Raw genomic sequence first — 26950 nt, 5'->3', positions numbered from 1 at the left:
TTAACTAATTGTTAACCTATTAGTTGAAGCCATAAAAATTATTGAAAGGCCAAGGCTAAAGCTGTTTGAATGAGAAATATTTCTATACAATTCCCCTGAGATGAAATAAAAAAGGCCCTGCCGGCAGAGTGGCTGCCAGTTTCAGACTAACAGGTTTGAAGATGATGTTTTGCTAACAGCAGTTAATCAGTAAATTCCCATTACTAATAAGGCCATCACTCTTGGCTGAAGCTACAAATTACGTGTTATGTTTCTCAGTGCTGAAGAGAAAATGTTCTTTAAATGTTGCATCTGCATCTATAACATTTAGAACAAAACACTACGAGGAAAAACAAGAGGAAAATTGAAAGAGAGTGTCATATACATTCAGCATCAATTTGCTTTTCTGTCACTGAAATTAAATGTCTTTTTGTTCAAGTATTTATTATTGGCTTAAAACGTGTATTTATGAAGGGAGAAAGCAAACACAGGAGGGTGGATTCTGATTTCACAAGTCAGATTTAATCAGCTGTAATTGAAATCAGAATCTGGCCCAGTCACTAGCACAATCTTTTTTAAAAAGCTTATTGTACTTACTTAATACTGACTGTACTTACTTCATATGACATGCTGGTTATGGGGCAGCTTCTTCTCTCAGTTAAAGTAGGGTAAATCTGGAGTAATTCCACTGAAATTACAGCTTAATTCCAGAGTTCCACTGGTCAGTACAGTTTTAGGCCTCAAATGTCCAAAAGGGGAGGGGGAAGGTTTGACCCGTCAAAGAATTTTTAAAATTAATTAGTTAATTTCTGCTCTGTTGCATCGGAGTAAATCTGGAGTAACTTCCATTTACAATGGCTTAAGTGAGATCAGAACCAGGGCCAATTACCGGGGTACGGAAGAAGGTGAATACCAATAATTAGAGGGTAGGAAGGAGTTATCCAATGTGGAATGTTCCTGAGTTCTAGCTCAAATGCTAGCTGCTACAATCAAAGCTCATCTTGTTTGGTTCTGAATGATTATTAGTGAGCATCATCAGCCTGGTGTGTCTCATTTCTGCCAAGCTCCTGGGGTTTAACTCTGCTCGCCTTTACACTCATTAGCACTGGCGTGAATGAGAGCAGAGTTTTGTCCCCTGAAATATAGATAGTTACAAAACAAACAAAACCTGTGGGCCTGCCTCAGACCTCGGTGACGCTGGTTTAAATCTGGAGTAAATCATTTGGCATCACTGGAGTCCTGCGACTGAGCTGACAAACAGGCCCCTATGTGATTACGTGCCTGTGTTTTCAGCCTGCATGCAGAGGACCCGAGCCTTTCTGCCTTAGACAGAGAAAGTGCTTTCCTATATCTGTCAACTCCAGCCCCATTCTGGAATATATACAGAATGACTGACCCCTGTGGAAGGAAAGATGGTGTAATGGTGTACAGGCAGCAGACAGGAAATACTGTGCTTGGCTCCAGGGGAAGCTTACTCACCCAGTGGGATAAAGCTGCAAGACAATAGTTGTTTTGAAGGCGAAACATATGTGACCCAGGAGAATACACAATATGTTCTATATGTTAAAACCCCTCTGCTGGAGAGAACAGTGTCTCTAACAGGCTGAGAGAGAGCATAGAACAGGGTCACAATGAAGCTGCCCTTGTCCATCATGCCAGAGCATCTTTAGAATTCCTGACGCTGCATTTTCTTGGCACTGACTAACCAACCAGAGACATTTTCAGTTAAGATTTTGACCTCATTGCCAGCTGATGATGTCTTGTGTTTTCTTCTTCCCCTTCTTTTCTGTTAACACCCTGGTATTTCTTAGAGCTGCTTACAGTTTCCAGCTGGGTGGGACCTTGTATTTTTTGGCTGTATTTTTCTTTATATGTTTTATGCAGAATTTCCCCCCATTTCGTTGCACCTCTGTATGCTTCCTTCGGCCCAGTGAGCTCTTTTTCATTTTTATTTTTCCCTCCCAGCCCGCTTAGAACAGCCATGTTCTTCTCTTACATCTTAACATTTTCCACCAGCAAATTTGCATCCAAAGAAGTCTTGTGAAAAATTCTGTCTGCACTGGTCTCCTGGAAACAGAGTATCAGTGGAACGGTTTCTGTGTCAAACTGGGAAATTGTAACAGACACAAAATACGTGTTCCAGAGAGCAGGTCTGGAAAGTTAAGAATTCGTCTTCAGTTGTAGCTATGCCAAGCGAAGGAAAGGAAAGGGTGCAGGTGAGCTGGAGTCAGTGTTTTTCAGTCCTTTTCCCAGTGCTGCCAATCACTTATTCTATATCTCAGTTTACGCAGCTATAAAAGGGAGTTAATAATAGTTCTTGTCTACACTAGGGATTTTAGCCAGTGGGGCCCAGACACTGGTCTTGTTGCACCAGTCCTAACCCTAGCTGCTCTAAATTTGAGATTAGGATAAGATGAACTAGTGCTAATTTAAGTTTACAGTGACTTTGCCTATCTACACCAGGGCTTTGCACTAATGGCTGTAAGTAGGGCAAATGCAGTGGGGAGAAGGCCACAGTTTTGTCTTTCACAGGAGGGTTGTGGAAATCAATTACTGTACGAGCTAGAGATGGGCCTGAACAAAACTCCTGAATCTGAATGCTCCCAGATCAGATTTGAACTCCGTAGCCAGGCCCTTGCTCTAAAAAGCCCACAACAGAATCCAGAAGCCAAGCACTCTCTCAGTTGAGATCTGGATCTAATTTCTCAGCTCGGGCTGGTCTCTTGCTTATATGGAGCTTTGAGATTCACCAGTTAAAGGTGCTTTACAAGTGTAAAATAGTATTAGATATTTTTAGTCACATTCAGCCCCACTTCCAAGAAGAAATTTTGACCTGGATTCTAATTTATACCAATAATTATGTATCTACATTGCTTGTGACTGTGGTATCTCATTGCTGAGGCCATTCACAATGCCATTTATATAGGGCCTTTCATCCACAGATCCTCAAGTGTTACAAACTAAGGACCAAATTCTGGCCCCTTATAGAATGCTCCTCAAAACACATGCACATTAAGGACCAGATCCTGAGAGTTGCACAGTGCGCTCAAGGCCCCTCTCTTCCCAATAAAAAGAACAGGAGTACTTGTGGCACCTTAGAGATTAACAAATTTATTAGATCATAAGCTTTCGTGGGCTACAGCCCACTTCATCGGATGCATAGAATGGATTTACACCTGTAGTCCACATGGAGTTTGCCATTTGTTGTGTCCCAGGGAGTCCTGTTAATACAGTTTCATTTGCAACAGTGACCAGGAAGAAAAAAGAGTCCAAGAGCTTCTGATTGGGACTCTGGTTTTGGCTCAAACTGCCTGACCAATAGGAGTCCTGCCTCTTCAGAAAGAAGCCAATGGTGGCTGAGAAAAGTCACCAGAGACCTTCTGAAGAAATCAAAAGGGTCCCTTTCCCTGGAGAAGGAGATGAAATGGAGTTTGGAACAGAGGAGTTAATTTCTCCTGCAAATGCCAGTCGCTGCTACTAACCCAGGGGACCCACAACCCCATATACTACTGGTGAGCCTGCAAGAAAGATGCCAGTTTAGCAACTGGACCCTGAAGCCAGAGGTGAATGAGTTCCCTTATCAGGGCAGAGGGACTGCCTAATCCTGCCTGCCTTAGCACCTAAGGCTTTTTGGTAATATCCAACAACAATTTAATTAGATTAGTCTCCACAGCCTCATCTGTACCTAGAGACATTGTGGTTCCCAGGGGAATCTCCATCCTATTGCTGTTTCGTGCTTCCTCTCTTTCATCCATCTATTTTTCATGACCTGTCTCTGCAGCAACAGTTCACGTTGTCTACAAGCCATCTGTCACATGTGCCCTTCCAGCCGACTTCCCATTTGCCACGGGGTATGTAGTATAGTTAGCTAATGCCCATGTGTGTGGTGGGAGTTAGCCCCCGTGAAAGAGAGAGCCATTCACTGCGGGTGCTGGTAGGGTGTTATAGAATTGGCATTCCATTAGTTTGTCCAGCCTTTTTCTACAAGTATGCCAAACTTTTTCTGTTCCTGATTTTCAGTTTCCTGAGGGAGGCCTGGCCATCTCTGGCGTTTTCACTATCTAAATTTGGGTGTTTATTGGCTCCTTAGGTTTGTGTAATGACCCCCACCATGGCTTATCTGCTGGGATTAAAGAGGAACCTACACAACCAAAAGGACATGGCCACTACCACTCAAGCTAAAGGAGTAACTACTACCTGTTAGCAACAGTAGATTCTGATCTTCCTTGAGAACCAACCACATGATGGAAACATAAGACATCTAGCCAGTGTGTTACATAAACAATGCCCCCATTACCGTAAATGGATTACTCTGGGTTTCCTTTAGTATCTGCTGGACCTGTTAGTGAGGTCACTGGTTGTTCCTCTTGCAGAGACTTGTGAAATACAGGTTTTAAAGGTGAACTTATTCACTGAAGAACCAACAGTAGATTCCAGATCGCTGTGTATATACCCAGAACTGCCGCACAAATTTAGCACAGGAACATTTTCAAATTAATGTCCGGGGCAATAGATTATCCAGTTTAAGAAATAATCTAAATTAAACAGAAATAGAGTGATTTATTGTTGCAGCTTACTTAGCTACTGAATTTTCTGCTTGCATACTTGTCAGAGCAATGAAGGCACCACACATTTGGCGCTAATAAAAGCTCTATTAATACTAATTAATTTTTACATTGTAGATTTATTACAAAGAATTTAATGCTCTGCCGATATATTATGTAACCCTTCTGCCAGTCACAGTTGGCAACAACAAAGGCTGGGTTCAATATCTAGGGATTCCTTTTCAACAATACAACACCAAACTGGCTCGAGTGACCTGGGAAAATTACACGCCACCCCCTGGGCACCTCTGAGAGGCAATACTTCCCCACTCACAAGCACAGAGTCCGAGTGTAGCACAAAACTTTTAATAAAAGGAGGGAAATAATGAAGCATTAATTTGGGGGAACACCACAAACAGGGTTTATAAACATAAATCATGAGCAAAAGACCCACCACCAAGTAAGTTGGGCAGTGTCCTTCTCCCCTCGGGGTCTTAGTCCAGCAACCCAAAAGTCCCTTTCACGTGCCCATCCCTTCTCTGCACCCCACTCACAGTCACTGTCCTTGGTCAGTGCAGCCCCCGAGTCCAGAGGTTCATCTGCAGAGTTCACCTCCCATCTTGGGTCAAAAAGGACGTAAGGAGGCACCTTACACACTCCACTGCTCAGGCACTTGCTCACCGCCCCACTGGTCACTTGCCATGCCCTTCTACAGGGCTCTGCTCTAGCCCTATCCACCAGCCACCCTGCTGGCCACTTGCCACACCTCTCTGCCAGCTGCCCATTCACCAAGATGTCTTCAGGGCCCACCACTTAACACAGCTCTCAGCAATTAATGGGGGCCCCCCCACACACCTTACTGCTCTTGCACAATGGGCAGTCTCTTGCACCAGAGACATTGTCCCAAAGTAGGTCTAATACTTAGACCTATGTATCAGTGATTTCAGCTCTGCATTATGTAACAAGACTTTCAATTGAGTCTAAATTACCTCTTTTATTATACCACAGAGAGAGGAAGGATCAAATAGTGTCTAGGACCCTAACACAAACACAAACACAAACACAAACACAAACACAAACCAACACACCACACACCACACCACACCACACCACACCACACCACACCACACCACACAACACAAACACAACACAAACACAACACAAACACAACACAAACACAACACAAACACAACACAACCAGCCCAGCCCAGCCCCTTCCCCCTTTTTTCTACTCACCAGACTTTGGAACCCATGTCCCCTGCCTAGCGAGTGCCATTTAGTTGAGGGTGAGTCCCTCCATTGGGGGTATGCCAGGTACAGTTCTGCTGCCCTCGATTCATACAAGGATAACAACACTTTATTACTCCTGCCCCAATAACAAGGGGACTGGGGATCCAGCACCAGCCACAGGTGATCATTTGGGCAAACAATCCCATCATGCTGAGTACCTCAGCAGGGTGGGTGTGCCCATGCAAATGAGATCAACTCCTGAAGTTCTTTTCCACAGCTCACCACTAGATGTCAGGGGAGAGCTCATTCAGACTCTGCCTACAATTGTATAACCATATACTATTTCTAGACTGTCTGAAGTTCTTGAATGGACACTTGTATTAATGATCAGCCCAGCAGGCACTGGCATTTTCATACCCACCTTGGAGAATACAGCACTGGGGCGAGCTCTTGATTTCATCAAATGCATTCTCATATTTTGAAAATAGTAAAGGGAGAATCAGCAAGGAGTGGTCCATGCCAAGCAGAGGGGCCCAGGCTAAGCAGAGGCAAAAGGAGTTGATGAGGAGTGGCAGGTTGAATAAAGGAGGTGGTGGAGTCAGCAAAGGCCCCCAGGCCCAGCAGAGAAGGGGCAGGGAAGTGGCGAGGAGGCCCAGGCCCAGGCCCAGTGGAGGAGTCAATGAGAAGGCTCCAGGCCATGCAAAGGAGGCAGAGAGAGATGGTACAAGGAGAGTGGAGGGAGCTGGCGAAGGTGGGACTGGTCCAGGCAAAGAGTTGGCTGACGGGGGGGAGTTGGCAGCGGCGCTGGGCTAAGCTGGGTGTAGAGAGTCAGCCAAGGGGGGTGGGCCAAGCAGAGGATGGAGAGAGTCCAAGGAAGGATTAGCTGAACCTCTTGAAATAATAACTTAGCACAAATGTTTGTGTGACACCGACAGAGCCCGGCTGTTGGTGGGCGAGATTGAACCTGTGGCCTCTGCAGCTAATGCATGAGCCTCTACTCCGTGAGCGAAAAGCCAGCTGGACCTTAGCTAAGGCTCTAGAGCAGACTCATTAATCTCTTGGTGCCACTAGATGGGACAGAACACCACACCCAGGTGGTGTGTGGGTTACATTTGTCTATAATACGAAGTGTCAGGCTTTTTTTTTTTTTTTTGAGGTTGTAAAAGCTCTGTTTGCTTTTATTAAATTTTGTTTTCTTAAATTATCACCTTTCCCTGGGCTACATGGTCTTACAAACAGCTGAACCTTCCCCCCCCCCCCCTCAAACTTTCCAAACAACCTTCATTGTTAGGTAACGAGCAGGCCTGGAAAATTTCAGTCCTTTAGGTGAGACTTTTGAATAGCTATAAGCTACTGAAAACAGAGAGAGAGAGAGAGAATCTAATGGAACCACTTTGGCAGCCTTTACAATAGCCGTCAGTAACACTCCAGCTCTAACGAAAACTTTCCTGAAGTGTGGCAGGAGTGGGCTTGTTAACCCCAGGAGGGTCTTCCAGCTCTAATCTCAAGATAACAGCCAGAAATTCAGAAGCCCTTTGGGGCTGTTCATTTCTAGTGTTTGGGGCATCTTGACCAGTCTCATGTTCCTGCTTCAGGCTCTTGTTCTGCAGCATTTTGACTGCACTCTGAAGCACTCTCATGTCCTCCTTGGGTTCTGTGATAGGCGCATCATGTGCACAAGATATATTTTCACTGTTGTTGTTGTTTTATCTTTATCTGGTATCATCTAGAAGCCCCAGCTGAGATTGGGGACCCCTTGTATTGATCTCTGTACAAACACAGAGTAAGAGTTAGTTCCAGCTGCATGGACTTCACAGGCTAAATAGACAAGAGGTGGGAGGGGAAATAGAAGCATGGAGAGCAGAAGTGACTTGCCCAAGGCCACAGCAGGGGCACGGAGAGGTTCTTGTGCTTGTGTTTCTCAAGAAATGTGAGCTGGTATTCTCCTAACTCCCGTCCCAAACACCAGTTCTGGACATATTCCCTGTTCTCTTATTGCACTCCCCATTATGTCACACTGGAACTCGACCCACACCATAGCTAGCAAGGGGAGAATGCTGCATGCTGGACCACAGGGCTTTCTGCTAGGGCCTTCTTGATCAAATAGCTTTGACAAGGGGCTTTGGATTTGCTTTTTGATAGAGGTTCACAGTACATTAGGCGAGGTATGTGGTGCATTTGTACATGTGTAGAGCCAAATTTTGCTCTCTGTTGCATTGCTAGAAATCCATCATAACTCCAGTGACTTGAAACTCAGTGAAGTTACTCCAGATTTCTGTGGGCGTAACTGAGAATAGAATTTTGCCGAGATACTATTTATATTAGACATATTCCTGATAAAACTCTAGCCGTTGGATTACTATTGAATACTGAAAAATTAATAATTTAGATCCAGATATTTAAAAGTATCAAGGCATTGCTCCACGGAGTGTGGCAAGGCCTAACTGAATTTAGCCTCATTTACAAAAGTGATGAAGGACCAGATTCTGAAAGGTATTCAGGTGTCTAAAGCTGCAGCTAGTCAGCTAGTGGGATTTTCAAACCGCACATAGGCACCCAACACCCAGTGATTTCAATCGCAGTTAGACACTGAGGTGCATTTGAAAACCCCACTGAGCACCTCGCGGCATCTATAGGCACGTAAATACCCTTGTATAAAACTGGGCCTCAGTCATTAAAAATCACTGTCTGTCCAGGCCATCAGGAACCCTTTCTATTTGGTTATGTGTGTGTACTCTTTATGGCCTGAGTAAATACACACACACACCAAGAGTGAATTCAGGACTGTGGAGTCTTGCACTAAAAGAGTACTGCAGAAGGTCATGGCCCAATAAAGCAAGCCCTTCCTCACTTAAGGAGGCCTGATCATCATAACTAGTTCCATTGACTTCAATGAAACTATTTAACAAAGTGAGGGCCATCGTCAGAATTTCAGGGCAACTGCACCTGTATTCCCCCTCCATGGTCCACTGCACAAGTGCCCAGTCAGGTCTCCGGCTCTCACCTGTCTCTGGACAAGGACCTTTGTCCCACTCCCTCTGACCACCGGTTTTCAGACTGCACACACCCCTGCCTCACACCGCAATATCCCCAGCAAGCCAGTCTGCTTAAAGGCCAGCACCTGTGCCTTGCTTTCTCTTCAAGGGCTATGAACAGAGTATTGGTAGCAGTTACAAGTTACCACACAGCTCTTTCTAAGCAAGTGCCTCTATTCTATTCTATTCTACTCTTTCTAAGCAAGTGCCTCTATTCTATTCTATACTATTATATTCTTAAGGAAAAAGCATTACAGAGAAAACAGACAAAAAAGCAACAACAAAACATATGCTAAATGCTTACAAGAGACCACTCATCAGTCTTCTTTGGCCTACTAGGTCCCCATTCTTTCCAACCCTTCCACAAGGGTAGGGTACCCTTGGACAGAAGGGCCTGTCTGTTTGCTGGATCAGAATGAAGGCCTCGAGTCAGTATAAACCCAGCCTTTTCAGGCCAAAAGCCCTTTCTTTGTCTGTTGCCCTCTGGAAAACAGTCTGAACCAAGCAAGCATCCCCCCAGGGTGGTGCCTCTCTGGAGGGGTTTACAACCTAAGAGATTCAGCTTAATCACTCCCCACTACTTTTGGGCCCTGGTGGAGCTGTGATCACCCTCACCCCTGGAATTGCATACTATCCCTGACCCCCAGTGATACATAAACTTAATACAGTATGGTCCCCAAAGATATTGCATGGGATTGTCCCAGCTATGATTAAGGGTCTGTAGGAAGACGGCTGTAATTGGGGCACATTTTTGACATTGTATTTCACGTGCTGTCTGCCATAAAGGTTATTAACTTTGCTAAGCTCAGGGTCCAAATTTGTTTCCTTTCTATTATTAAACCAGTGATCTATATCAAACATCATTCTTCTACAGTGTTCTCTGATACATTTACTGCCAACAGGTGAGTTATGATGGTTTTACTATCACACAAGGGACTAACTGTACCGCTACTATTCACTGTCACATGCTGCCTATACGTCACTGATGAGTCACCTATATAAACGCATGGGACAGCAGAAAATCTGCAGGATGCCAACAGTGACGTAAAGGTCCATTAGAGTATGTTGTAAAGACTAAATCAAACTGACCTTACTCACACAAGTAGTCCCCTTGATTTCAATGGGGTTACTTTGGGACATAGGTATTGTTGCACCTGATGGGTCTATCTAGTCTGTACTCTGTCTCTGCTAGTGCCAGTGGCAATTAGCAGATGCAAAGAAGGTGCAAAGAATCCCCCAATAGACAATTAAAGAATAACTCTTCTTAACTCCTGTCAGTTAGTGGTTGGCTTGTGCCTTGGAGCATGAGGGATTATATCCTTATAACATAACTGTAAATCTTCTCATTAGCCATATAAAACCCAAAATCTTTTTAAAATCCCACTGAGCTCTTGGCCTCAATATCTTCTGGCAATGAGTTCCATAAGGTTAACTGTATATTATGTTTAAAAACAAACTTTCATTAGGGTTTAATTTGTTGTCGTTCAGTTTCACAGAGTGCCCTCTTGTTGTTGTGTTCTGAGGGTGTAAATAGGAGTGTCCAATCTACCTTCCCTATACCATTCTACTTGATACTTCTATTAAGTCTCTCTTCTTCATCTCCTCTGTAAACCCAACAGTCCCATTCTTCTCTCTCTTCAGATGGCAGTCTCTTCATGCCTCTAATCATTCTCGTTACCCATCTCTGTCTGCTACACTTGCGTGAGAAGGCAAGGTTGTTTTGATGCCTAAATCACTTATGGCCAAACCCTGTGAACACTTACTCACCTGGCAGCTCCTGCTTATCAATCAGTATTGATGTATTATTGCTTCCTCAAGCTCTTCCGTCTGTCTCTCTGTGTGCATCTGTTATCCCGTCTCTTATGCTTACTTTGGAAGCTTTTGGCGACAGGGACTGTTTCTTCGTTCTGGGTTTGTCCAGTGCACTGGTCAAAATGCATGAAATGGGCACTAGTTCATAGATGGGGCTCCTACCGGGGGGAAGAGGTCACAAGGGAGCTGAGTCCCAGCAGAAGGGGGGAGCTGGGGAGCTGTGGGAGGCCCTGAGAGGGAGCAGCGGGGAGCTGGGGGTTAGTGGAAGTGGAGGGAGCTAGGAGGAAAATAGGGGCAGCAGGGGAGCTGGGGAGGCCCAGGGAAGCAGAATATGACTTGTTGCATAGCCTGTCTCATCCCTTCCTCCCCACTACCCTTCCTGACTCCTGTTCCCTGCAAAGCCTCTGCTGTCTGGATGGCCTTGCAACGTGGCTCTTGTTCTGCCCCAAGTTCCTGGTAGCTCGAGCCCCTGTACTCCCCTGCCTGATCTTGGCTGCAGCCTCCCCTGCTGACCCACCATCACGCACCTGCCCCTCCCATTCAGGCATGGCACCAGCACCTGTGAATGCTCTGTATCCAGGGAGTGAAAGGAGCCACTTGGCCTGGCTCCCGCTTTGGGTCCTGGCGCTGGAGCCCCTGGGCAGGGTTCTATTGCAAGTGGGGTCACCCTGGCATTATCCATCCTTGATCCAGTTTTGCCCTTCTGTAGGCTCTTGCCCCAGAGGCTCAGGAAGGGGCGACAGGGAGTATTCCCAGCTGCAAAGCCCAGGTGCACACTGCACAGGGATGCATAGCATCTGTGGCTACACAGGGAGGGGGGGTCCTAGACACTACCACAATACAAATAAATAATAATAATTAACCAAGTGCCCCCAAGTCCAAGTGAACTCAATGGGAGTTGAGGGAGCTCAACATCTCGTGAGATTGAACCTTAATTCTGCCCTGAACTTCCAAACACAATTAAGCAATAGATCATGGAATCACAGATATGTAGGGCCAGAAGGGACCTTGAGAGGTCATCAAGTCCAACCTCCTGTGCTGAGGCCAGATCAAGTAAACCTAGACTATCACTGACAGGTAATTGTCTAACCTGTTCTTATAAACTTCCAGTGATGGGGATTCCACAACTTGGTAACCTATTCCTATACTTTTCTATCCTTATCATTCATTTTTTTCTAATATCTAACCTAAATCTCCCTTGCTGCAGATTAAGCCAAGGGTGCCAGAACCTTTGTAGAAGTGTGGGGGCCAAGGCCAAAGTGCTCCCTCACTCTCCACAGTTGGCTGCTTCAGCAATGTGCCAGCTGCCCTCTCTTCTGGCGCCACAGCAGCTCCTGGTGGGTGAAGGTGTAATTGCAGCACCTCCCCAGCAGAATCTATTATTTTGCCAGGAAAAAAAAATCTGGGGGGGACATGAATTCTGTGCTTATGTTTCATTTGTTTAAAAGTGTGTGGGGGGGAGGTGGAGTGATGGCCCCCAGGCTCCCGCTCCCCCCCAGTTCCGGCACCAGTGGATTAAGCCAACTACTTCTTGACATACCCTCAGTGGACATGGATAACAATAAATCACCATCTTCTTTAGAGCAGCCCTTAACATATCTGAAGACAGTTATCAGGTTCCCCCCTCAGTCTTCTTTTCTCAGGACTAAACATGCCCATTTTTTTAACCTTTCCTTACAAGTCAGGTTTCCAAAACCTTTTATCATTTTTGTTGCTCTCCCCTGAACTCTCCAATTTGTCCACATCTTTCTTAACATGTGGTGTCCAAAACTGGACACTCTACTCCAGAGGTCTCACTAGTGCTGAGTAGAGTAGGACAATTACTTCCCACGTCTTACATATAACACTCCTGTTAATCTACCCCAGAATGAGATTTGCCTTTTCACAACTGTGTCATATTATTGACTCAACTTGTGATCCACTCTAAGCTCGAGATCCTTTTCCACAGTATTACTGCCTTGCCAATTATTCCCCATTTTATATTGTGCATTTGATCTTTTCCTTCCTAAGGGAAGTACTTTGCTCTTGTCTTTATTGAATTCATCTTCTTGATTTCAGACCCACTCTCCAATTTATCCAGATCCTTTTGAATTTTAACCCTGTCCTCCAAAGTGCTTGCAACACTATTCAGCTTGATTTCATCTACAAATTTTATAAACACACTCTCCACTCCATTATCCAAGTCATCAGTGAAAATATTGAATTGTACTGGACCCAGGACAGACTTCTGTGGGATCCTGCTAGGTATTTCCCACAACCCAGTTTGACCATGAAACACTGATTACTCTTTGAGCATGACTTTTCATCCACTTGTGCACCCACTTCATAGTAGCTGCATCTAGACAACCTTTCCCTATTTTGTTTGTGAGAATGTCATGGGGGACTGTCCAAAGGTTTACTAAAACCAAGATAAATCATGTCTACTGCTTCCCCCTTTCCACTAGGCTAGTAACCCTGTTAAAAAAGGAAATTAGGTTGGTTCACCATGATTTGTTCTTGACATATCTATGTGCTTATTATTTATTACCTTACTATCCTCTAGGTGTTAACAAATTGATTGTTTAATAATTTGTCCCAGTATCTTTCCAGGTGTTAAAGTTAGGTTGATTGGTCCATAACTCCCTGGGTCTTTTTTGTTCCCCTCTTTAAAACCGGAACTACATTTGTCTTTCTCCAGTCCTGTGAGACCTCACCCCTCCTCCACCGTTCTCAAAGATAACTGCTATTGGTTCTGAGATTGCTTCAGCCAGTTCCTTGAGTACCCCAGGGCAAATTTCATTGGCCACTGCTGACATGAATACATCTAATTTATCTAAATATTCATTAACTTGTTCTTTCTCTATTCTGAGTTGTGTTCCTTCCCCCTTTTTTATTATTATTAATTTTGTTAAGTATCTGGTCACAATCAATCTTTCTAGTGAAGATTGAAACAAATAGGCAATAAATACCTCATTCTTCTCGGTGTTGTCTGTTATTAGCTCTCTTTCCCTGCTGAATAGTGGACCTTCATCTTTCTCTTGTTCCTAATGTATTTTAGAACCTCTTTTTATTGCCTATTATGTCCCTTGCTAGGTGTAACTCATTCCATGTCTTAGGCTTTCTGATTTTGTCACTACATGCTTGTGCTATTCTTTTGTGCTCATCCTTAGCAATTTGTCCGTGTTTCCACATTTTGGAGGATTCCTTTTTGATTTTCAGGTTATTAAATGGCTCTCGATGCAGCCATATCGGCCTCTTCCTATTCTTACTATCTTTTCTTTGCATTGGGATAGTGTTGTGGTTTTTATAATCTCAGTTTCTAGACTCAGCATTTCTGAATGTATTATTCAGTCACTTACCATAGTGGGGCGAACCCTAGGTTTGTGCGCAGCCGATGGAAATTTAACTCTGAAATGAACTATGTGCTTCATAAGGGAGAACAGTTGAGAACATGCTTCCTGCTTCTTACCTAGGGAGTAGGGAATACTGCCTTGGGATCTGGCATCTCTCTAGACATAATAAATAACCATACAGAGCAGCAAAAAATGTTTCTCCATTGATTTCCATGACTTAGGCACATACCTGAGAAAGCTGTGAGTCACTCAGTTGTTTCCTGAGTCCTACAAATAAAAAGAAATGTATGTAAAATGTGATATATTTTAGTCTAGATCTTCATCTGGTGTGTATCCTTGTAGCAACATCCAAGTCTATGGGATGATACTGATTGATGCCTGCTAAGAATCTGGCCCATAGGGTGGGGATTTCAAAAGTAATTTAGTTACTCAGGAGCATAAGCACCATCAGGTTTTTTTCAATAGGACTTGGTCCTCCTAAATCACTCGGCACTTTGAAAACCTCCACTCTTAATGTACGACACGCGATAAGATGCAATTGTTACTGTGTTTAACTCCTACATTTCATTCATGTCCAATATTTTAAGACGGGTTTATAAAAAGAGAACTACAAAGAGGCACTGTAAAAATAACCAGTGAAAAAAGTAGCTGAGAAATAGAGTGAATACAACAGTATACAGATGATGTGGGGACAATGGGCATAAGGAGTATGGAACATGGGTTTTTTACTAGGGTTTATCGAGAATGTTAGCCTTTCTGTTTGTCTGATCACACTGCCTTTCCCCTAGGAAGGATGAGTGTCACCCACCCCAGTTCAGATGGCCATTCAGCTATAACCCTAAGGAAACAAAATCGTTGTAGAATGACCTTCCAAGTTTCTCTAGTGTTAATTCTTTAATCAGGATTGAGGTGAATGTGACTAGGATAAACGATTCTTTTTACAAAATAGGCAAAGGGCCCTTTTTAACCTTTAACCTCCACAAGGCAGAGCCACCAGTCCTGCCAGTATGCACAATGCTCTTAGATGCAAATATCCCCCTGTGTGGATAACAAGCAAGAGGTCGGCCCGGAGAAGTTGGCTCCGGGGCTAACCCTTGCCGGCAGCGCTCTTTGCTGAAGGCAATGCAGTCCTTTCCCGCAGCTGGAGCCTTGCAAGCCCACTGCTGACACCTTGTGGCTAAGAGGCAACATTCCCGCCCTTTTTCTACCTAATTAAACCAGGCAATGACACGCGTCAGACGCTTTCAGGTCTGTGAAGACAAAAGCCAGAACGGATTTAATTCCGAGCTAACTGGGGAATGCGGGTTGATTCCTCCTGCCCTCAGTTCGTCTTCACGGGCGGAGCCTTCCCCACCGGAGGAACGGTTCAGCGGCCGCGGGCAGATTCACCGCAGGCCCTGTCGCCCGCGCAAGGAGCCCCGCTTGGTGACGCCCCCGGGCCAGAGGCTTTCTGCAGCTGCAGTCACAGTGGGGCACTTCCCCGGGGATACGAACTGAACAAAATAAAGGCGTTTGCTTTATTTTTAACAAGAAACCAACTGTTAAAAATCAAGCTGGGGTTCAGTTGATTTCCAGTTGAAAGACAGAATCTGATTTTTTTTAGAGCAAGGTTTTTAAAGAGAAGGAAATCCACGGATGGGCATTGTAGCCCGGGCTAATTATCCCAGCAATGGCCAGAATTTGTTCACGGTGTGGGAGAGCCGAGGCTTTTCCTGGCTGTGATTTCAGGAGTGGCATGCAAGTGCAAGGAGCTCTGCACGAACTGCGGTACTTGCGCTCTAATGCAAGGGGCAAGATCATTCCTTGGTGAGCTGAGCCTATTTGTGCAGGGAGCTAGTCATTGATAAATCCCCCTTTGCTACTCTCTCTGGCTAGATTTTTTTGTGCTTAAAAGGCCCCTTTCTAAATACGTTGCTCTGGGGGTTTTCAGGTCATGTAACAATACAGTTGTGTTTAGATTGTGGTTTTTATCAAAGCCGCAAATGTGGTCTTTAATTGTGCCATTCTTTGTTTCTAAAGGCATCATGGGGTGCAGAACTTGATCTGTCCACTAGCTACTGCCCTAAGGGAGCCACAAATAATCCCAGTAAGCCCAGATACAATGAAACGAAAAGTCTCCATTTCTACATCTTAAATTATTTTAATTCATAAATGATACAAAGAAAAATCCATTCTGAAAACGAATGTTATCAGCTGTGACACTGATGGACCATTTGGGGCCATACTGTGCACTTTAGTGTACACTGACCACTAATGTCTCCTCAGATCTTCTTTGAAAGAGACTTTAATGATACTTCAGGCCAATTACCAGAGGAATGACTGGGAATTGTGGAAATTGCAGGGATTTAAAAGTGTGTTAATCTTAACCCTGAAGAATCTCTGTCAAAGGAAATAACACAACATTATTCTGCTTGTCGAGTGGAAACATAATATGTGCCATGTACAAGAAAGCTGCATTCTGTACTGGTCCCATAGTCTTCAGTTTCTCTGATTTTCCACGGTGGGTTGTTAATTGTTTACTAGAAATATGTCATAAATAAATAGAAGTATCTTCTCTGTTGTGTCAGAGTTATAGGATCATTCTTTCTTCCCAGCCATTTAAATTGCAGGCCCTCTTCCGGTTGTAGTAATGATAGTAACCTTTCAGTCCTGCTGATCCAGCTGGCAATCAGTGGCAGAACATCCACATGGCATGCTGGCACATTTAGGGAACATAATGAACTCAGGTGACTGCCAGACTCAAAGGTGAACTTAGAGAGGGGCCTTATCTGATTGCACTCATGCAGTGTTTCATTAAAGGACTTTGCACACACCAGAATGATGGCACGTGGGCCCGCATCTTGGCTCTGCAGGCTAATTAGTCTCTCAGACCTTCTGCTCCTCTGGAAGGTCCAGCACTGCTGGACAGGACAGTGCTTTGTGTTCCTGGCGTCAAGTGTCCAGGTTCCACATCTGTGGTGCTGGTATTTGGTTGGTCCGTACGGCTCTCATTTGGCCTGTAAAACGCAAACATCTGCTGGGGTTATGGTCGGCTTGTTGGCTGATTTCAGCAGGGGTAGTGACCTGCTGTACTAGTCAATTAGTTCTGGAGGAGCAAATTGGATGCAGTGTGGAGGAGTTTGAGAGAGCAGGAAAATCATTCAGCCAGGGAAAAACAAAACAAAACGCAAATATATAAACAGGAAAATGCTGCAGTGCGATACTGCAGTCTGATCTTCTAGGTGAGACTAAATCCTGCGATGTCCATGCCATTGCACGTACTGTGTGGCATTCCCCAAACATTTCATTTCCTCGCGGGCCGGATAGTATTTTCTCATATATGTTGATAATTGAGCAGGTTATTTTATCAATCAAATAAGAGAAACAAACACCCAAAATCACTTAAGAGGAAGTAAATTACTCAAGAGGAAAACATTTCTTACGCCTATGCCAATAATACTCTTAATGATTTAGTCAGGGAGTAGTTTGTTTTAAGTGATATAAAATTAATTAATTCACTGTCATAGCGCTGATCACAATGAAGTGTTTTGCTATTAATGTGGATGTCATGTGTCTCTCCAGAGAGATGTCACTGTAATTCGGCAGAGTGAAAAAGGAAATGTGTACAATAAAATCTGCTCTCTGCTACCCCAGTGTGAAGCCAGAGCAATTCCACTGACATCACTGTAGTTACTCTGGATTGACACTGATGTAAGTGAAAGCAGAATTTTGTCCCGATGCCCTACATTTTCATGTTCCTGCCACTTTTTAAAAATTCACTAACACTGACCCTGGTTTTCCTCTTTCTTACACCAATGTGAATCTGTTGAAGTCAATGGATTTACATCAAGAGAGAGCAGAGTCTGGCCATTCATAAGCAAAATGTATATAGTTCTTCCCGTGTCAGTTCTGTTTCAATGCAATAGTTTGGGTAAGCGTTTGTAGATGAGAACTACTCCTTCCAGGATTCTGTATAGACATTTAACATTTATACCCAGGACTACCAAGCAGTAGGTATAAGTGACTCAGCATGAGCCAGTAAAAGTAGTGTATTTTAGGCCCAATCAGGCCATCCTTTACAGGCAAAACTCTTATAACGGTTAATGTAAGTATGCCTGAGTAAAAGCTGCCTCATCTCTTAAACGTTTAATGAGTTCGTTTTTCTCAGTTGCTGAGTTTGGTTAAATTAGTTCAAGAAATCAAAATGTATAGGGAAATCCTGTATATTACACAGTGATTTAAAAAGAAATACATAGATATAAATATATATATGAAAAGCCACTGCTGTTGTTCCTCACTCTCCTATAATTTCCCATGAGTGCAGATTGGAGGAGAACCAGCTGTCTTATCTTGGTCATATTCCCAACCTTTTCAACAATAGCATTTTTGGGTGTCACTCAATGGATTAAATTATAGAAAACATTTCATGAAATCGTCCGCAAGATTTGCCTGCCTTAAAAAATGTTGTTTCAGGCTGGATTATGGTGCCAATGCACCCAGGTTCTCAGAGATCACTTCTCCAGCTAATACTGCCCAGCTCTCATGAAACTGAATGGCATTTGAGCGCCAGCTCCCTTAGACTCCGATGAAGATCCCAGCCTGAGCATCTGTTAATCAGCACCACTTGTGAAACAATCCTATGGCGTTTAATAAGGGTAAAACCAGGAAAGTTCTACAAAAATTACTCTGAAAGCTACAGAATTTAATGGAGAATGAAATCCTGTCTGTTGTTTCTTAGCCATCCTATAGAATCCGACAGCAGGGAGACAATTTTCTATTAAAGTTCTATATGATGGCCAGGTTATCACTTTCTATTCAATTCTGTAGGACTTTGCTGTAAGGGATGACAAGTCTGAATGATGATATATGGCATCAGACAGAAGGACATTTATCTAATTTATAGTCAGTACTGCAAAGCCACCAGCAGTAGGATAAAATAGTTCTCCATATGGTACTCTGAAGCTTCCAAAAACTATAGTTAAAAAAACCCAACAACTCTTGTAGCAGAAATCTTTCTATTGTATAAAAAATAGGGGATGATAGCAGGGGACGACCCCTTTGGAGGGAACGACCCCTTTGATTGTTCTATATAAATACATAGCATTGGTATACAGGATTACGAGTATTAGATGCATCTTTGTGCTAACAGAGCTCATGTTTTCAAGTATAAGAAAACTCTACAGTTACATTCTGTGGAGGCTTCACGATAGAGTTTGCCAAATGGAAAAACATTTGGAGGTTTGGAAAAATCTTGCACATAAATTACCAAAGGCACGAAGCGCCTGAAAGATGGATGAAATCAGAAGCCAAGGAAAAGCAGCGTGCATGCCAAAGGGGAAAAAAAAAGATGCAGTGATTTCTTTTAATGACTCTCCTGCAAAATGGAGAGCAAGCTTCCAGGGCATGTCATATTCTCATAAAAGCAGCTTGCTTGGGTGATGAGAAATACCTTGTCAGTGGTGAGACCAAGCCCCCATTTTTCATCCTTTCTGCACGTAGCTCTGCATTGATTATGTTAAGTGCTACCCACTGGTTAAAAACACAGAAACCTCATTGTCTCTGACTGTGGCAAAGGCCAGCTACACACTTGTTAATTTCCTGATTTATGACACCATACAGAAGGAATTGAAAGTGGGCATTTTTTAAACTATTAAAACAGAGGCAGATCAGGAAGTTTGTGATAAAGAAAAGCCAGGTTCTTGTCTGACATGTAATCTCTCTTTTGGCTTTAAGTAAACCTGCTCCTTCAAGGCTGTGCCATCAACAGGGTCTGGCTCAAGTTTCACCACTAAATCTTAGTCAACAATCTCTAATCTGGACACTGGGCTCGGGATTCAGGCTCAGGTTGCAGTTGGAAGCAGACAACAGCGACAAGGGGGTGGAGGGTCCAGGGGAAAAAGGCAACCTTTGTTTCACATCTGATTGTCCAAGCAGGCCTGAACTGAGGTCATGTGTCATTTTTTTGTCATCAACAAGATAAAAGTTTGCATCACTCTGGCCTTGAAATTGCCTTCTTGACACTTATATTAAGTACAGAAAATATATATGTCCAAGAATCAGGGACACAAGTTTGTGGTGCAGCTCAGATTTGGAGTTCTTTTCATCTTTCTGACATGTGATACCCTGCCATAAGCTGCCTGCAGTGAGGTTGCTATGCAGATATACAATTTCTGAAAAGTTACACCAGGAAAACTAAAACCTACTGCTGGAGTAGCTTTTCACAAAGAAGCAGGATAAAATGTGTAGCCGATAAACTAAAAAGGTGAATTAAAGTTTCATGAAAACAATCTCCCTAAAAAAGGATCAATAAGTATAAAAGTATCTTGTTGCATTCCTGGCCTTTGGTCTGATGGCTTAACCCAGCTACTGTATATAATAAAGGAGATACTTTGTGTTTCATGGCAGAAAGTGGGGGGATAGAGGGGAAAGAAAAGCCAACCAAATTTCAACTCTCTTTTTCGTCATTGTTGCTGCCTCACGATCATTTTATTTTGAAAAATAAAGACTGGGATAAAAAAAAATATTGTCCAGGGCGTAGAGCCAAAAATATGCCAGCACTTTCCCTCCTCACCCCACCCCCAGCCTCCTAGGCCAAAAGCCTTAACAAAAGCTGTTTTCTGTGTGGAAGATCTCTGGGTCCTCCTCTCTCTTTCCTAACCCCTAACACAGGAAATGATTTTATAATTCACATTGTTAAGAAATTCAACTCCCCATCCCCATTCTCTGGATGCCAACCTACAATAAGGCTCTGGCCCGTCTCTTTTCCTCTCTGACCCTTTTGTGTCAAGCTCCTCTATCTGACCCTGCTTGTAAATCACTCTTTGGACCTCTCCACCAGCAAGTCAACCGGTAGGATTTCCCTAAGGCTCTGAGGCACTTCTGTTTTGCTCCTGGTGACTGCTCCAGCCACTCCCCAAATGCTCTGGCATCCTGAATGACTGCTGTGTGGGTTCGTTTTTTCTCCTGGTGGAACATTCCATCATAGCGGAGACAGTTGTTCATTCCTTAAAAAGCTACCTGTGGACTAAAAAGAGCACTGTAGAGGGGGAGGAGAGGAGCACAAAATGATTTATAATCCATTAATACATACCACTGAGGTGTTTTTTCAAGGGCCCAGACTAATAATAACAATTAGTAGCTAATAATTCTTCACACTTCGCACTTACAGAGTACTATTAAATCTCAAAGGTGGCTGACATGGATAAGTCATTTACGCTACCTGAGCCTCACTTGCCAACTTTAAGCAGTTAAAATCTTGCAGTGTCTTGGATGATTATTGTACTTAATTTGTATAAGGTCATACTCCTGATTGTGAAGTCATTTTTCATTTGGTGCTCAGACTGAAGACAATGAAGTTCTGCTGGCAGAGGCCAGGAAATTCAAGATTGGGAAATTGAGGAGCAGGGAAGTGATGTGACCCACCCAAGGTCACACAGCAAGTCAGTGACAGTCCTGGTAATAAGCTCCTGACTCCAAGTCCAGTGTTCTATCCCAGTAACTTCCAGGCCTGGCTACCACAGAGGGCCTGATACCCCACTGCATTACTTCACTGAGTTACTCCCATGTAAAACTGGAGTAAACACAGTGATGAATCAAGCCCAGAGACTGTCTATTGACTTTATTATCCATGCTAGATGCAAAATGCCTACAGGCTCAAGAGTATGTCCTTATAACAATGCTACAGCAATCACTCAAAGTTCTGCAGTATTTTGCTACTACTGTATCCTACAGCTCTTATGAGTGGCAATGTTTTAGACTATGCCTATAGAATAATTGATATTGTTATTATTTCTTATTTAAATTTGATTTTAGTGTGTCCTCTTCTTCCAAGTCAAAGTTCCAGAAGTGCTCAGACTAACAGTTGAGTTTGATCAGGATGCAATGGAGCCTAAAATAGTCTTAGAGGCAAATGCCACTGTCAGTTACATCTCTGTAAATCCAGAATCATTCCACTGAAACCAACATTTATCAGAGTAAATTAAAGCAGAATTTGGCCCTTCATTTGTGCACATAACTGTTATTAAGTGAAGCCTTGTGGTCATCTCACTACGTATTCTGAGCCCATTTTTAAAAGCAAGGCATCAAAGTTTGGGCCACCAATTCCACAGATGGGCACTCCAAATGGCACTGAAATGCCTAATGAGTGTATCTGGGTGAGTGTTAATTTGGATGTCCAAGTAAGGCCTGGGGAATGAGATATCCTATTTAGATAATTATGTTGGTAAATTTGGCCCATAGTGACTATTTGAACAAAGCAAATTCATTTCAAACATTTAGCAAGGGAAAAACTCACGAAATACTGTCATGTGATAGGACATTTTACTTCACAGAAGGGGAGTAAATATTTTTACATTTTTTATTTTGTTCTGAATTCCCCTCAGTCAGTACAGGAGGTAATTAATTCAGGGTGTTTACAGGGCTCTGTCCTTCTTTTTTTTTAGTCAAGAGAAAAATTCTCACTGCCTTCTATGAGAGCAGGAACAAGCCTTTATTCAATGAGAGCCTATGCTGCTTTCTCACAAAAAAACCTCTTGTTAATTTCAGTGGCAGCATGAAGAAATGCAGGCCTGAGATATAGTTTGTTAGAGACCTAGTCTAAAGCTTCTTCTATTCACCTTGTGAAAAGATTCTGTGTATCTCAGAACTGTGCATATGGAAGAACTGCAATGACTTCTCTTACGGGTAGGAACCTACCTGTGGATCTCTCAGGGCATCCTGCCTTTCTTTGGTTGCCTTCTAGGTATTACACTCTCTCAGAAAAAAACTGGCTTGGTCATTGCGGCTATATTGTGTGTAATAAATAATAATAATAGTGAGCGAGCATAATGGTGTGCTACTTTGCTGAGATCCCATTAATCACAAAGGAACAAATGTATCCCTTGCTAATTCTACTCATTTTGTTGGGTTTGTACCAGGAATGAATTTGGCCTTAAAAAAAAAAAAGTTTTCCTTTGCATGATGTATCATACCATTTGGTCTAGTTAGTTGAAGTTTCATGTGTACTCAGACACTTCTTCATTGGAGTGCAGCTGTCGATGGCAAACAGTGAACCAACCAAACTACACAAATTCTGATTTAGAAATTGGGATGGTTTGATAAATATAATCTAGGCAAATTTTCACAAATCCAAGGTTTTTGTGTAGCCCACCTTCAAATTGTATTGCTTTCTGAACCTCTTGCTTACCTTGTGATTTTTTTTTTACATATTTTATTTCTGGAAAAAATAATTACAGAGAAAGAGAGAGATTGTAATCTTGAAAATGAAAGGGTTTTCAGAAGGGTCGCAATGTGTGCTAACAATCCTGGACAACTGACAAAAGCAAAATCAATATACACAGCCATCCTGTCATGGCCAAGTTCAGATGATTAAATAAAGATACAGGAAGTTGCTTACTAGGAAGGCAAGCTTTGGTGTACTGTTCCTTCAGAGCTGGCATGCGCAGTACCTTGCTTGTTGTGCTTACCATGAAGCGTAAATGAAATCATCCCTCCAAAAGCTACAGAGCTCACCAGACATTTCAAAGTCCTCTAACAGTGAGGAACCGACATTGTGAATCCATAGGATAAAACTTGAAAGTTGAACACCACTGTATGATATTATTCAGAGCCTAATACGTGGGAATATGTGTAGACATTACAGCAACGTAGGTGAGAGTTCAGTGTGTGAAGATACTGAGAGTTGTGCCCTTACAGAAGATGGAAGAAATGAGTTGAAGCCTCAATCCTGCAGTGAAGTGCACTCAGGCTTCAACACTTGCACAGAGCTCCATTTAAGTCAATGAGGCTCTGCCCAGCATAATGGTCCAATCATATGGAGCTCTTTGAAAGATCAGGGCCTAACTCAACACTTTGAAGTGCTTTTCCCTTCCAAGATCACAATGGAAACTGAGATATCATCAGAGAGGAAATAGAGTGAACATAGATTCAGCCTGTAAGAACCATCCGTCCATCTGTCTCCAATGGTTGTTTCCCGGTTTATACCTAAATTGTAAGCTTTGGGGTCAGGGACTGACTTTTTGTTTTGTATTTGTACAGTGCCTAGCACAGTGAATTACTGGTTCATGACTAGGGCTCCTAGGCAGTACTGCAATACAAGTAATAATAAAAATAACACTTGTCAGGGTGCTTTTGCTTTTTAGATTTCAGATTGAATTTTGCTTGATCTGTGATCAGTCACGGAAAGAAAAGAACAACTTTACGTGCACAGGAAAAAAAAATAAAACAACAGCACATTTAAGTGCGTTTTTTTTCTTGGAGATTTATTTTCCTTTAATAAATCTGACACCAGTCAGGGAAAGAGAAAAGTGTTGTGAGCCCAGAAAGAAAGTGAGCACATTGAAAGTGCTTCGTGTCCTTTTTTTCTTGGAGATGTTTCTCTGGTAGCTCTTAGTAACTTCCCCGAGGCTTAGGAGCTTCCCCCCCCCAATATTTTTTAAAAAGCGAGCTCGCTCGCCCGGTGTGTTTTCCAAGCTTTCACAGCTCTAATAAATAAGGAGCACCTGTAAAACAGTAGCTTGACTTGTTAAGTGACTTTGTTCAAAGGAAAATATAGAAATACAGTATATACATAGTGCTCATAGTGCACCATCACTACAAGGCTCTGGTGTGACTGGCTTTGATACCCTGCTCCCAACTTCACTGAGACTAATAGGGATACTTCTTTTGCAAACTGCTTCTTGGTTCCTAACAGCAGCCTTATAGAAGAGGTGTACTCTGAACACTTGAGAGTGAACAATTGCTTTATTCAAGTTAGTAAACAGTTACACTGAATCACAAGGTGATTTGTATTTTTTTTCTTTTTTGTATTTGTCAGAATGGGATACTCCACAACTGTCTTACCAATTCAGTGCCAGTCTACATGCTCTAGTGTACTTTTGGACTCTTGGCTACAACTGTACAAGTGCACACAAGTAAATTCTACCCTGTTATCCTCCACCCACTGATTGAGGATCGAATTGCACATTTCTCTTAACCATGACAGGAGAAAGCAAACAGTGAAACAGAATCATGGGGGAATCTTTCTCACTTTACCCCTTGTTTTCATTGGTTTGTCCATACCATTCTAATTATCATGAAAGGGCTATGCATATGGAGAGATTGTCTCACTGGCTTCCTGGATCACTGAAAACCATCAGGGTTGAAATTTCATCCAAGTCTTTCGTGACGCCCAGCAAATATTCCCCTCAGATTATTTTACACCTTGAGGGAATTTTGGTCTTTAGTTCAACACTCTTGCTCTGTTCCCAAATGGGGCGCTATTTAGGGGAATTTAAAGAGAAAGCTGAGAAGAATAAACATTTACTGAGTTCTCTTGGCATTCAGGCTCTGAAAAACCACAGTATAAACTATTCATGCTGCTTCTTACATCTGTCAAATCAAAAATTAAAAGCCATAAAAGTGTAACACTGAAAATATGGCATTAAAAAGGATAAAGGTGGCCTTTGTAAAAATAACAAGGAAAGTATATTAGCCAATAAAATATTCTAACTCTTCCTTTAAAAGTGCATCATGGGTAGGACAGAGATGACTCTGAAGCGTTGCTACTCCAGTAAAACCCCTTTCCCCCATCAAAACGTGACTAGGTCCAAAACCATACAATGCAAATCACGATTCTTAGTGTAGCAGCAAAACCACAGCAGTTTTTGAAAAAAAAAAAATCCATATAATTGTCCAGTCTCAAATATCTGAATCTTGAAATCAGAGAGGGAAAAGTACCTACATTGGTCCGGGTGGTTTTTGAAACCAGAGGGAAAAATTCCCCAGCAAGAAACCAAGAGGAAAACATGTTCCTCCGAGGAGAAGAGGAGGTGGTAGCGGGAATGTGAAGCACATTGCGTCGGTCCATGATAGGCTATCTTCTGGGCCAAAGGCACCCGTGGGACTGAGGCTTCCTCTGAGAGACTTAATGACAGGAAGCTACTTTATTTGTTTGACTTTTAGCCAGACGGGGTGGTGAGCGGCCCAGCTGGCATCATTCGGTGAAGTGACATGGTTTGCTCTGCTCCCTTTCTCCATGCAAGGTACCCTGTCAGTGAGCATTCCTGTAAAACAGACAAGAGGAGCTGGTCAGAAAGCGTTGGGGATGATTCACTGCAGGGAATGTGTGCACAAACTTGGGAACGCAGCTTAAAGCTCTGAGGGCAGCTTATGTAAGGACACCGGTTTCACTGCTTCATCCTCAGGTATGTCTGCCTGACACTACCAGGGCTGTGAGTACATGGAGAAGTCAGCAAAGCCTCCTTTGCAGCAAGATTGGTGGAAGTATATTAGAACATGGAGGAATGCTCCTTAGAACAAGCTAGAGAGAGATACAATCATAATTAATACTTTTTGCCTCCCCCCTTTTAGTCTAGCAGATCAAAGGTGAGTAATAACCTCTTGCAGTTATCCAGTGCTCTTCACCTATGGATCTCAAAGTACTTTACAAAAGTATATGTATCATTATCTCCATTAAACAGATAGAAGGACTGAGCCAAGGAGGATATTTGATTTGCCCAGGATCCCACAGTGCCAGGAATAACGGTAGCACTGGGAAGACAGCACATATCTTCTACCTCTCATTTGCTTGTTTTAACTATCAGTAGAACCTCAGAATTACAAACACCGGAGTTACAAACTGACCAGTCAACTACACACCTCATTTGGAACCAGAAGTATGCAATCAGGCAGGAGCAGAGACAAAAAAAAAAAAAAAAATCAAATACAGCATAATACTGTGTTAAACGCTAACTAAAAAAATAAAGGGAAAGTTTAAAAAAATATTTGACAAGATAAGGAAACTGTTTCTGTGCTTGTTTCATTTAAATTTAGATGGTCAAAAGCAGCATTTTTCTTCTGCATAGTAAAGTTCCAAAGCTGTATTAAGTCAGTGTTCAGCTATAAACTTTTCAAAGAACAACTATAAAGTTTTGTTCAGAGTTACGAACAATCTCCATTCCTGTAACTCTGAGGTTTTACTGTACTACTGGTTGTCTCCCAGTAATTAGACCTTCTCCCCTTTTTTAAGCTATCACAATTTAAAAAAAAAAACTGTCTGAAT

At 42.9% G+C, this 26950-nt stretch overlaps 1 protein-coding gene across 2 annotated transcripts in view; it reads right to left on the bottom strand.

Annotated features, from left to right (window-relative positions):
* Positions 1-24173: 24173 nt before the first annotated feature.
* The window catches only part of SOBP (sine oculis binding protein homolog), a 142029-nt gene continuing 139252 nt past the window's right edge, over positions 24174-26950 (bottom strand). For both annotated transcript variants that reach the window (XM_074948194.1, XM_074948195.1), the window contains one exon: positions 24174-25952. The gene's annotated coding sequence lies outside the window, so the exon portion shown is untranslated. The remainder of the gene's footprint in view (positions 25953-26950) is intronic.

This window comes from Natator depressus, chromosome 3 (assembly GCF_965152275.1).
Source record: "Natator depressus isolate rNatDep1 chromosome 3, rNatDep2.hap1, whole genome shotgun sequence".
Taxonomy (NCBI): Eukaryota; Metazoa; Chordata; order Testudines; family Cheloniidae; genus Natator; species Natator depressus.
The sequence above is the reverse complement of the archived record's forward strand: the minus strand, read 5'-3'. Positions and strand labels throughout refer to the sequence as shown.